This window comes from Balaenoptera borealis (assembly GCF_965194805.1).
Source record: "Balaenoptera borealis genome assembly, chromosome: 5".
Lineage (NCBI taxonomy): Eukaryota > Metazoa > Chordata > Mammalia > Artiodactyla > Balaenopteridae > Balaenoptera > Balaenoptera borealis.
This window is the reverse complement of record NC_138862.1, coordinates 53,655,461-53,667,534: the sequence shown is the minus strand read 5'-3', so window position 1 is coordinate 53,667,534 and position 12,074 is coordinate 53,655,461. Positions and strand designations below refer to the sequence as shown.

Genomic DNA, 12,074 nt, shown 5'->3' with positions numbered 1-12,074 from the left:
TCAAGAGATCTGGTTCTTCTTTTCAAAGCTGCTGAAAGATGATACCAGCCACTCCTTAAATCCACAGCTCAAGGATAGCCATGCCAATATCCATAATCTCGCTTCTTGTCCACTCCAGGTTGGCATACCCAAATTTAATCCCACTTTAAAAAAAGAATTTTTTTGTTTGTTTTACTTTTCCAAATACATGCTTAAAAGCAGAAAAGAGAAAGTTTGTTCTTTCAATTTTGCTTAATTTCCCTCCACCCACATACACAAAAAGAAAAGGTGAGGTCTGCATGAAATGCTATGTATGATAATGGTGTATTAGGAAATTTGCTTCTAGCTCTCCTACTAAATGTCCATCTGTATCATTTCACAACATGTTTGTTGGTTTGCTTTTCATCTATTCTCTCTTTTCCTAAAGGACTATGAGCTCATAGGGCAGTCTCCTGTGGGTATAGAGGGTTGAAAAATACGTCCTAAGTTCATATGGATTCTTTTTGTTTCTAAACGAACAGAAACATTCAGGAGTTTCTTTTATATAAACTAGAAGAAGCTTTTCGTGGTGGGTAAGATTAGAGTTTTGCTATAAGGCTCAGTCCTTTGCACTTGAAGATGGCAGCAAGGATGGAAAGCTCTGAACCATCTACACTTCTTGCTTTGCCAACAAGCCTTTTCCATATAGACTGGAAGGAGGCTAAAGTATAATCTTTTGGGACACAGAATTTTTACCCACACAAAGCTACCTTTCATATATATATATATATATATATATATATTTAAAAGTGAAATCGATCTTTCTTTCTCCCTCTCCCTCTCTCTGGCTCAGCTTCCCTGGTATCATGCTCCAAACAGCTAAACAAATTATCCTAAAAATCTGTAAAATTGTGTGAAAACTGTAATAGTTTAGACAATAAGAATTATTCCCTACCAAGCACCTTGGATGCAACTGAATAGTCAAGATTAACATTTGCTTAAAAATGTGCCTTTCACCTGACCATGCATATCTCCTTGGAGCTCCTTCCTACAGATATTTAAGACATTATAAGCAACAGATAACCCTGAAATCTATCTGACAGGGAAGTTTAATTTTAAAAACTCATCATATATCATCCTCAGCGCTATGCCATTTTCCATGGCTATGCTTTTTTTGTTCAAACATACCTTTCAGCTGAGACTATTTCTCATCCAGTTCCAAAATTCCCAAGCAAAATAAGCACATGCCAAAAATACACAGTATTTACCCTGAGCATGAGTGACCTTACAGCTCATGAATACAGAATGACTTGATTGGTAGAATTCAGACTATAGCATGAGTCATTTGTTTAAAATAAATGTGGGGGCCTGCTTAGTGACCAGAAAAATCACTAAAACATGAGCAGTGGCTGACAAAAATCCTTAGATCACCCCTCAGATATCAATGGAAAAATACGTTTATAGTGTAGCTGTCTAAGTACTACACGCAACGTGTGATATACCTGAGTCATAGGCCTTGTAGGAGTCACAGAGCAGATGAAGAAGGCAAGAGATCAATGTCCAATTTACTGAAACAAATATCTTGAAATCTCTAGAAAAGAGGAGATTGTTCCTTTACAAAACTCATGAAATATTTAATACCCTGTAGTTAAGTAAGACCCATTTTAGAATTCTATTTTCTTTAAAAAAATTTTTTTTGTGACCTGGGACCTCTCCTGTATGTTTCTTTTTGTCATTGTTGTCTAATAGAAAAGTTATTTTTTTAAAATTAACATTTCAAAGCTTTCTGTAAGCACCTCAGATAAGTAGTAATACTACATGGTTATCTATTATTTTGAAATATATGTAGCTTTTAAAGTTATAAGCCTAAAATTGGACTAAATAGGGAAAAATAGAAGATTTCAATGCTAAAGAGTATGGATTGGTGAAAGCAAACAACTAATCATTTAATAATTATTGAGCATGGTGGACAATTATCCCTTTTTGCTGTCCCAAGGAATTTGCAATCCTTTTAGAAAGATAAGCCATAAATTAAAACAATAATTTGTAGCAAGAATCGACAATCTTTTTACCTTTTTCTGTAAAATGTTAAATAGTAAGTATATAAGGCTTTATGTGTCTAGAAGCTAGTATATAAGCAGTATTTAAAAGGAGAAAATACCCCCACACACACTCCGCCCACCCAGCCCTGCCCTATCACATTTGCTTGGGGTGGACTTGCTTTGTTGGTGGGACACCTTTGGGTCAGCTGCAGTCATTTGGACGTGTTCTCCAGACCAAGAGAATCCAGCCTGAGGGGAGGGACCTATTTGGGGGTGTCAGTCAGAGTCACCCTCTGTCCCAGGCCTCAGTACACTCTTCCCTCTTCCCAGTGACCTCAGCCATCTCAACTTAGGCAGGTGGCCAGAAGCAAGGTGGTTCATTAAATTGCCAGTTCCCCAACTGAGAGATTCTACCATTTGGTAGATTCTGCCATTGGCAGTTGCTAACAGCTGAGGTCCCATAATGTAGGTGGTGATCCTAGACAGCATGAGGCCCAGCCACAGTCTAGGGAGTCAAGTGTGAGACAGAGGGGAGGACAGGAGCAGAGGGAGATTCCCAGGCTTGCTGTCTGTAGTTCACAGTGCTATTTTGTTCAATATGGGTGCCCATAGGCCACAGGGATCTGTAGGTAAGGACCATGTACCAAGCACCCTGCTAGATCAAGAAAAATTTCATTAACAGGATATGCATTGAGCCCAGTGCTAAAGGATAATAGCATTTGAAGAAACAGGAAAGAAGAAACCAATTCAGATGGGTGAAGTGGAATTGTTAAAGAATAACTTTTTAAAAGGTCAAATTATGACTCATAAAATATAAAATAGATACATGTCAAAGATTTTATTTAACCAATTTTTATCTCATTCATTATTAAGAAATCCATGTGATGTAAAAAATGGCTCAAAACACTATCAAAGAATAGGTACATATATGGACGTTAAGGGATGCTGAGATAAATTTGCTAATGGATACAAAACTTGTGTCTTCAACAAGCTAGAAATCAGTTTAATCTCTATCATCCAAAATTCATTTGATGTTCTATGAACAGGAATCATTTGCATTTACCATCATCTCTCCACAAACTATCTTGAGTATTGCAACATAGTCAAAGACAATGAAAGGTACATATCCTTATAGAACCAGATAACCCCAAAAGGGTCCTTTAGATAATGTCCCACATGACATTGTAAAGTACCCAGTGATCACTTTTCCCATTTCAAATTCTTTTACATGATAACAGGAACAAAAGTAAAAAGAAAGTGCAATATTTTTGTTTCAGAGACACCTATCCGAATGCCCAGCTGAATGTCCAGCTCTTCATCATTTGAATTTTTTAGAATTGCTGTGTGTGATAAACTGTTTTTGCCATATTAAACCTAAAAGTGTTAAAACCATATTCTAATGTTATAATTTCTCACCCTTTGGTAGGTGCATAAGGAAACTATTGAGGAATCAAATTTGGTGGAGAGTAATAGGCTTTTCAGTGCTTTTTAAATTACACAATGCACGTAGTAACCCTCTTGGTCCTATGCACAAGGATAGTCCTATTCACTACTTTAGCCAAAGAAGTACAAAAGAGGAAACAAATAAAAAAAAAAAAACCAAAAAAACAAAAAAAAAAATAATACCTGGGAAAGCAAGAAAATGTCTGTCACAAAGCCCAGGCACATTAAAAAGACAAATGGGTTTCTAGCATATAATAAATTAAGAAAGTCAGATTCTCTTGGCAAATATTAAGTCTTTCCTCTGTTAAAATGGACATAAGACTAAAAACAGAAAATACACTAACAGCACTAGGGCAAAGAAGTAGATAGAAAAAAAATAGCAACTTGAATTGAAAAAATTTGATGTAATGACTGTAGTGCTAGTAGGGTCCTATGGGGCTCTAGAGTAATAAAGTAGCACCTTGTTAGGATGAAGCACAATAAGTGGTGCTCATGGCAATGACTTGACATCGTGATTAAAGGCTCAAACCATGTTCAGAGCATTTTCATTGTGAAGACAATTAAATACAGTATATATTTTTGGAAGACTTTTGACTTATGCTTTAAAAATATAAGTGCTCAGAGAGGATATAAGACTCTTTAAACCTACTAAAAAATTGAGGTTTTTTTGTAGTTGGAAGAATGCAAATATGGGTAGAGACAGTAATTACAGGCAGAATGGAATAAGAATAGTCAGGGAAAATACTTGTAGACTAAGAAAACCTTTGCAAATTCTAAATATTCCACTAAGGAGTAAGATGAAAGGTAAATTTCTACTGCTCAAATAGTTAAGAACAGTTTCAAGGAAGAGAGATCTAGCTGATCTGACTGCCCAATTTGTGATGTTCAACTTTCACAGTAGATATTAGTAGCTAATATTGTTTCACAACATATAAGTCACTGTATTAAATGATGTTATTTATGTATATATATAGTTATCTAATTTAATTTTCAAAATAAGCATATGAGAAAGGCATTATTTTCTCTTTTACAGAAGAGGAAATATAAGCTAAGAGAGGTTAAAGTAAGATTATGAAACTGCTACATGGCAGAGAAAATTTTGAACCCCGATTGTGTGAGTCTATTACTTGGACTCTAAAGCATTCTATTTTATTTTTTCTGTTTAATTCCCAAAATAGTCATTTGGAGTAAGTAGTATTATCCTCATTTTATATGTAAGGAAACAGGCACAGGACAGCGAAGTAGCTAACCTAAGTATGCATTAATTGTAAGTGTCAGTGTGCATCCACTAGGTGCTCTTTCCACTGTGAGAGGGCACGGTGGGCCTGTCTACGTGTGTCTGCTCTGCTCAAATCCTCTCCCCACCCCTCAGCTGAAGGGGCAGCTGTGAGCAGCTTGCCGCAAACTAGAAAATGCAAATATTGCCTTGAAGACATTCAAATTCAATTTTAAAAAAAACAAACAAAAACAATCACATACTGTCTTAACAAAGAATCGTCTCCTGGGCTTATTCTGCTATAGTCTGCCAATTTGTGACCCTGGGAGTGGAGGGTAAAAGACCAGTTGGGAGAGAATTTAAGAGGCAGAAGCTGACTCACAAAGCATAGCCGGGTTGCTCTAATGGCAGGCAATTAGAATAAATATCCATCAATTCCCATGGCTCTGGGCCTTGGAGCTGTCTTGAATTCTAAAGAACCTTCTGTTTCCAATCACCATTAAAAAGGTATGACTTAAAAAAAAAAAAAAAAAAAAGGTATGACTTAGTTGTTCAGTTTTTTTAAGATTATATATGTATATATCCCATAATAAACCCTCATTACATTGGGTAGCATGCAGTCCCATTCCCTGCAACCCAATGAGCCTAACAAAAACCATCACACTATCATTTGCCTTGAATTTCCCAAATGTATTTTTCTAACTTTTCACTCCAAATTGTGCTTTTGGCTCTATGCTCTGGTCATGAATGAAACATGAAAGCTTCTAATGTAGAAGTAAAAAAATAAAATAAGTCATGGTTGCTCTTTCTACAAACAAATTTGAATAAGATATTCAGTATGAAAATAAATTTTCAAGTGTCATATTTATTCAATCTATTAAACTACTGCTTTTACAGAGAATTCTCCTGACCAATGTTTCAGAGTGTTGTATATCCTTTGAGCCCTGGTAATTTTGATGGTATAAACCAATGATACTGACTTTTTAAAAAGTAAGATTCCATGATGAGACCCTTTTTAGAGATACTTTTATAAATAATACATTGGTGTCACTCTAGAGGTAAAGATAGTTACCTTTAGAATCTTATAACTAAAAGTGGAAATAAGGGAGAAGATCATTTTTTTTTAGCCGGGCTATGCTTGGGAAACTAAAAGATGTATGGTAATGATTCTGCTTTAAATATGATGAGTAACAAGTCTGGGAACGTGGGAAGCCACGGCAGGGCCTGAGAGGCCCCAACACGAGGGACTAGCTCTAATCAAAAACTCAGTGTCATGAATAAACTATGAGAAGGCCCAGAATAGACATGACTTTTTTTTTAAATTTATTTTTTAATTTATTTACTTTTGGCTGTGTTGGGTCTTTGCTGCGGCGCACGGGCTTTCTCTAGTTGCAGGGAGCGGGGGCTTCTCTTCGTTGTGGTGTGCAGGCTTCTCATTGCAGTGGCTTCTCTTGTTGCGGAGCATGGGCTCTAGGTGCATGGGCTTCAGTAGTTGTGGCACGCAGGCTTAGTTGCTCCGCGGCATGTGGGATCTTCTTGGACCAGGGCTCGAACCCGTGCCCCCTGCATTGGCAGGCGGATTCTTAACCACTGCACCACCAGGGAAGCCCAGACATGACTCTTGACATTCAATCTTTATCTGCAGCATTAACATCACAGTATTCCCAGGAGATGTATAAGATTCGTGATGTAACTGACATGGATGGGGAAATATGTCTTCTTAATTTTTCAGATTAATCTCTCAAGTTCTCATCTATTCTTTAGCAAGGACATCTTCTGAAGCTTCTTGTCACTGCCATCACCACCACTCCCAAATTTTCCAAAGACTGAGAACTGAGATAGTACAAATATTAGTCCTTTTCCAGTTCTCTGTGACATTGGAGATGGCTTGTCTTTCACTGCAGGGCCAGAATAGTGTGAAGTAAGTGAAGTGCCTAGGGTACAGAATGTCAGGAGGCACTGCTCTCAGTATACTGCAAGTGTGGGCTGAATACTTGTACAACTGACAGTGAGCATCTCATAAATTTTGTGACCTAATCTCTTCACTCTTAAGGAGGCTTTCACTCTCAGGCAGGACCTGCTACACAATTTGTAAAATGAAAATGTGGGGCATTTGTTGAAAAATTATTAAGAATTCTAAGGCAGTGATAACATTACACTGAACCATGTATAGGTCCCTTTGGAGGTTGTGCACTGCTTCCAGGATCCCACAGGTGTGGGTTCAGCTCTTGTGCTAATCTGGGAGTGAGTGCCTCCGGAAACTTTGCAACCTAAGTGCCTCATTTCCCTCGTCCTAGGCCCAGCCCTGTTCCATAATTTCATTTACTCATGGAAATGGCAATTTTATCTGTCAACTTGACTGGACTAAGGGATGTCTAGATAGCTGGTAAAACATTATTTCTGCGTGTGTCTGTGAGGTTCTTTCTGGACTAGATTAAAACTTGAATTGCTAAAACGAGTAAAGATCACCTTACCGATACAAGTAGGCATCTCTCAATCTGTTGAAGGCCTGAATAGAACAAAAAGGCAGAGAAAGAGTGACTATGCTCTGTGAGTTGGCACATCCATCTTTTCCTGCCCTCGCACACGGGAGTTCCTGGTTCTCCAGCCTTTGGACTTAGACCGAGACTTACACCCTTGTATCCTTCGGTTCTCAAGCCTTCAGACTTATACTGGAACTATACTATCAGCTTTCCTGGGCCTCCAGTTTGCGGATAGCAAATTGTGGGTCTTCTCACCCTCCATAATCATAATATCATAATAATCTCTTTCTATATATCCTATTGGTTCTGATTAATTGAAGAGCCCTGAATAACACGTTCATCAACTTCTATTTAACAATATTCCAGACACTATTCTACATGTTGAAGATAGAGCCAGGGCAGCTTCAAGTGCAGTCACACAAGACCTCACACTCAGAAGGACCTGAGGTTAATGTAGTGCTCTGCTGTCACCATCTTGAAAGTCTTAATAATATTTTAACAAGGGATCTTGTATTTTCTTTTTGCATTGGGCTCCACACATTAGATATCTAGTCCTGAATACAGTAGAGAAGGAAACAAAACAATCCTGTTCTTATGGAGCTTGTGGTTTATCTGTGCTTACCTAACCTACTGCTCTTAGAAGATGTCCTAGACAGATCTTGGTTCTGCTTCAAACAGTCTCAAGCTTATGTCCCAAAGCTGGTCACTCACATTGTCAAGCACTGTTTTCAAGGGTACAAACTTTGTGGCAGCATGGCCACATCCAGGGGATTTTTTTTTTTTTTTAAGATTGATTGATTGATTGATTGATTGCTATATTGGGTCTTCATTTCTGTGCTAGGGCTTTCTCCAGTTGCGGCAAGCGGGGTCCACTCTTCATCACGGTGCGCGGGCCTCTCACTATCGTGGCCTCTCCTGTTGCGGAGCACAGGCTGCAGACGCGCAGGCTCAGTAGTTGTGGCACACGGGCTCAGTTGCTCCACGGCGTGTGGGATCCTCCCAGACTAGGGCACAAACCCGTGTCCCCTGCATTAGCAGGCAGATTCTCAACCACTGGGCCACCAGGGAAGCCCCCAGGGGATTTTTGAGCCTCAATCAAAGGCTAATGAGATTTTGGGCCCCTTCCAGAGCCAGGGTCACCATTTAGCGAGTTTCACTGCAAAGTAATTTTATTTAACAAGACCTTATTGCTCTTTGAGTCTTGCTAAGACTAAACTAGTGAGAGAACTACAGGAGGAAACTGCAGGATGAATGGCTTAGGACTTCATGCATTCTCAGAGGGGGAGATATTGCCCCCAGGAGGACAGAAATTGGTTCTTGAGAGATGAAAACAATCTCACTCTCTTTTTGTATAAATCACAGACATACATAAAGTACAGAAACAGATATATCTCATCTCTATCCTAACATCATTGAGAAGTCACTGGAGGGTTTTAAATAAGAATGTCATAGGCTGCAATGTGGAGAACAAATTAGAAGGAAACAAACTTGGATAGAAGACCATTTGGGAATCTGTTGCCAAAATCTGAGAAAAAGACAAAGGGACCTAGATTGGGGAGTGACTGTGATCTTTATAGAGGAATTAAACTTTATGTGGTTTGTGGATTACTTGATTTGGGGAAGTGAGACAGAGGGAGGAATCAAGGATAACCCCTCTTTGACTTAGGCAAAGAGTGCAAAGAGGTGGCATTCACCAAGGGTGCAAAATGGTTCAAGAGAACTGTTGTAGTAACAGTAAAACAACTTATCTAAGGCCAATTAAGTTGTGTTTCCTTTCTGCTTTAATCTCCTTTAATCTAAAAGAGCAATAAACAGGGTATGTCTAGTTGATAATTTAATTAACTACAGTATATTAAGAAGTTAGAAATTGTTATGATGCTGAAAACCTCAAGACCTTTCAAGGCTGGAATCTTTATTCCTTATTCCCTAAAAAGTTTAGGATTTTCACAAGTGAGGCTATATCCGAAATTAAGATCAACCCACAAAAAAATGTAATGATTCAGTATGTTTAATAACTGAGAAAGGGAAAAAAAACCAGGGCACAATCACTTTTAGTGAAATGGACAGGATTATTTAAATGGCTTTGAAAGTCATACTGGAAAAGTGCAATGCAAAGTTGAAACCCCATTTATTTTCTGAAATGGACAGAGCATTTGAGGGCACAGGAAATAGGATTGAAGAGAAGTTGTGAGGTAGATTTTATTCAAGGTCTTCGATTTATGTGGTTTGAAAACATCTCTAAGACTATTCTTGAAGAAAAGAGTAAGAGAAAAAGGATGTTAAAATTTTCAATGTGTTGCACAGTCCAAAATCAAATGTTCCGACACAATTAGAAAAGAAGGAAAACCCCAGAGAAATATGGAACTAGAGTCGTCTGATTATGATAAGAATCTGAAAATGTTTTCTTATTCTTTTTCTATGATCTTAGGTTAAAGAATGAATTGGTTTCATAGCTGCCAAATAAGTGATCACATTATCATTCATGTTTTATAATAGCAATACACAGTCTAAGAAACTGTCAGTATCTACAGCTATTCACTCTTGGTTCAATCCTCGGTTCTTTTTCTCAATATTTCTGACCACAGTTAAGTATCTAATTCTTCATTCATCCATCTTTTACATCTTTCTTCGTATACCAGTTAATTCTCTTTTAAGAGATAAATTGGCATAATTCTTTAGGCACATTTTTGTATCTCTTCCCCACTGACCAGTTTTGCATAACAAGTAGTAAATCAGCTTTTATTAAACAAATGGGAAAAAAGAAAACAGGAAAAAGGTGTTAACTCTAATCCCAAGACAAAGGTTAAATGTCTGGGCTACTCAAATCACCCTTCACAGAACAATAAATATCAATTTCTCTTGGTTATTTAAATAAAATTTCAGAAACAGGTAAATTGTCAGGATTTACAACTATTACTGATGAGAAAGATATGAGGAACAGAAATGAGAAATATCACCCAACAGCAGAATAAGCAGAGATAAAAGTTTGTGAGAAAGTCTTAAGTGAAGTAAGATGATAAAAGTGTAAATAGAAAAATGTTTTTTTCTGAGCCCAGGACAAAAATAAAACGTAAACGTCTATGAAGATTATAAATATGAAAATGGAATTATACTTTATTTTTATAAGTATAAATATTTCCTTAAATTGGCCACACATAGTTGTACACAGAACCTAGATGTCAGCTCAGTTGAATATATTATAATATACATTCATTCACTTATTCTTTCAAAATATATTAGTGAATAGCTATTATATGCCAGGCATTATTATAGGTATTGATGATAAGCAAAATTCCTGCTGTCAAAGTATATATGTATTTAAGCAGAATAGGCTCAATAAATAAATGAAATAAAAAGAAGATAAATAGGAGAAAAATACTGTAATGAATGGCATGCCAGAAATTAAAATGAACTGACGTGCTGATATATGGTCAAAGAGGATACACCAGTTGCAAAGGCAAGCACCAGGTGGAATGACTGAGAGACTGAATATAGAAACAGACAATGGCCAGATCATATATGGCAATATAACTCTAACCCATGTCTGCAGCAACAGTCCCAGGAGCCAAACCAGGTTCCCTACTTTTGCCTCTGTTTCCAATTCAAGACCAAGAGGTAGCCAGATGTGTTCACCAGTTAACATAAGAGACTCTGCTTCTATTTAGCCCCTTTACAGCTTCCCCATGCCAGCAACTTTCAATGAGAGCATACCTGAAGCTTTGCCTTTTGTTCACTATAAAGCTTTCCCACTGCCCTCACTGCCTTTGAGTTTCTGCCAAATGCAATTAATGGTGACTGACTCCCTTTTTAGCTATGAATGCGTAGACTCTCTTTTCATTCCAGTGGTCTTCATTGATTTCCACATGACTTTGGCTTGAGCCATAAAGAAAATGAAGGCAATATGACTGGCATCCCTGAAAGAAGGGGAGAATTAAGCATAGGTTAAATCACGTGGGGTCCTGCAAACCAGAAAAATTTAGATTTTATTTTCAGTGCAATGGGAATGCTTTCTGAAGCCTGGGGAGTGGGTGGTAAGGAGGAGTTTAAAGAAGGGAGTAACATGATTTGATTTATTTTTTCCTTATTTGTTTAGTTTTACTATTTTGGTTTTCAAATTATTATTTATTTTATTTTCCCTTAGTTTTTTTCTTATACATTTTATTTTACTAGTTTATCTTATTTTAATTTAAAAAAAATTTTGTAATTAAAAACATTTACTGTTGCTGTTTTTAAAATAATTGACTTCATTTTTTAGAGCAGTTTTACATTCACGGCAAAATTGAGTGTAAAGTACAGAGTTCCCATATACCTCCTCCCCTCATACATGCACAGCCTCCCTGACTACCAATATCCCTCACCAGAGTGATACATTTGTTAAAATCAGTGAACCTACGTTGACACATTATTATCACCCAGAGTCTATAGTTTACATTAGGGTTCACTCCTGATGTTATAGATTCTATGGATTTTGTCAAATGTATAATGACATGTATCCACCATTATAATATCATACAGAATAGTTTCACTGCCCTAAAAATCCTCTGTGCCCCATCAGTTCATCCCTTCTTCCCCTCCTGTTCCTGACAATCAATAATCTTCTACTGTCTCCATAGTTTTGCCTATTTCAGAATGTCATATAGTTATAATCATACAGTATATTGCCTTTGCAGATTGGCTTCTTTCACTTAATAGTATGTCTTTTAAGTTTCTTCCATGTCTTTTCTTGGTTTGATAGCTCACTTTTAGCAATGAATAATATTACATTGTCTGGATTTCGCGTAGTTTATTCGTCCATTCACCTACTGAAGGACATCTCATTTGCTTCCAAGTTACGACAATTATGAAAAAGCTGCTAAAAAAATTTGTGTACGGGCCTTTGTGTGGACATATGTTTTCAGTTTATTTGGGCAAATATCAAGGAGCAATAATTGC

At 37.3% G+C, this 12,074-nt stretch overlaps 1 protein-coding gene across 1 annotated transcript in view; it reads left to right on the top strand.

Moving 5' to 3' along the window:
• The window catches only part of LOC309629284 (uncharacterized protein), a 1,158,831-nt gene that overhangs the window by 1,068,451 nt on the left and 78,306 nt on the right, over nucleotides 1-12,074 (top strand). The window lies entirely within an intron of this gene.